General features: G+C 41.9%; 1 pseudogene; it reads left to right on the top strand.

Moving 5' to 3' along the window:
• Window positions 1-361: 361 nt before the first annotated feature.
• LOC147426669 (uncharacterized) lies at window positions 362-1,315 on the top strand (annotated as a pseudogene).
• The last annotated feature ends 230 nt before the right edge of the window (window positions 1,316-1,545 follow it).

Genomic DNA, 1,545 nt, shown 5'->3' with positions numbered 1-1,545 from the left:
CAACCATCCAATATATACAAGAAAAGGGTAGATGCATCATTGTCCCCTCACCACCGACTAAAGCTTCTGTTTTGAAACCATTTGTGTGGATTGGGGGTGACTGTGTTGCATGTGGGAAACCCCTCTCAGTTAACCACATGGCAGGGTTCTTCTGGAATGTGATATCACCCATTTTTCTTTGTAGTTCTATGTGGCACTATGGCAGAGTGCACTCACCCATTGTGCATAGAAAGATTCCAGAAATTGCCAAGTGCTTGACACTCGGAATTGAGTAGACAGAGCCGGAGGGTGGGTTCACTATACTCAGCTTAAATCCACTTGCCATGAGATAAGTCCCTTAACATGATTTTTTTCCTTCACAAAAATCAATGCTGATAAAAGTTCTCATCTGCTTGAGTTTGACGAGAACAATACAAAACTATCTGAACTTGACAAGAACAACATAGAGCTATCTGAGGGTTTTCAGCATGGCAAGGCTATTGTCAAAAGTGGGAATAGAGTGCAAGACCTCGAGGCTGAACCCTTTGTTGTTGAGAATCATGGCAAGGAAACCATTGGACATGACTCCAGCAAGATCTCAACCGACAACCAAGAAGGTAATGAAGTGCATATAAGCAGTGTTTCATTTTTTTTTGAGACGATCTCGGCTTTTTTCTCCTAAACCTTATTATGATCCCAGAGGATAAAGTGGAGGATGCGGAGGATGTGGAGACATTACTAGTAATTGCAAATACCATGAGGAAGAAACACAATCAATAGCAAGAGGAAGGAGTGCATCATCCAGATCCAAAGAAAAGTATTAATCAAGACCCCCCCCCCGAAACCCACGCACATCAGAAACTTTAAGTTCCTTGTGCTTTTTGTGCTATTTACTTATTTTGAATATAAGATATATTTTTTGTCTCATGGTGTCAATATTCACTACAATTTACTGGCTGTGATTTTTTGGGCACTGTAGTAAAAATACAAGTGATTGGTAATGTTGGGCACCGACATTGTGCTCAAGAAGACCTGGGGCATTTTGATTGGGAGACACCCCTAGTAACTCAGTTTTGTGTCCCTCAACTTTTGGAGGATAATAGGCTTGCCTTGATCATTAATATTAATGATCTTCTTATTGTCACCCATGACAAGAGAGAGGGACCAAGCCCGCCTAATGTGGACATGCTGCACTTTTGGAAGGTGAAGCAGGACAACAATCTGAAACCACTATGTGCACCATTTTGCAGAGTGGTTTGTTCTTGGGGCTAGCCAAATTGTTGAAGTGTATGTCTGGAACACAAGCCCTTATCGAGACTTGGAAACGAGGTTATAATTGTGTTTTACTCAGGCCTGCAGGTGCTTGGATGGGTGGATTGCAAAGGAGGCATGTAGTAGAAGCTCATGGATTGACGAGCAAGGGGAACAGATGCTCTTTCTAGTCTTGGGCATTTTTTGGAATGAGTTTCCACAATTCAACAAAGATAACACCCTCCTGCTAGATGAAAAATATCCTAAGTGTTGCTTGAACGATGAAGACTCCTATGTTATCTTGCCTTCTCTAGA

This window comes from Adiantum capillus-veneris, chromosome 24 (assembly GCF_014529385.1).
Source record: "Adiantum capillus-veneris isolate H3 chromosome 24, ASM1452938v2, whole genome shotgun sequence".
NCBI classification, from domain to species: Eukaryota; Viridiplantae; Streptophyta; class Polypodiopsida; order Polypodiales; family Pteridaceae; genus Adiantum; species Adiantum capillus-veneris.
The sequence above is the reverse complement of the archived record's forward strand: the minus strand, read 5'-3'. Positions and strand labels throughout refer to the sequence as shown.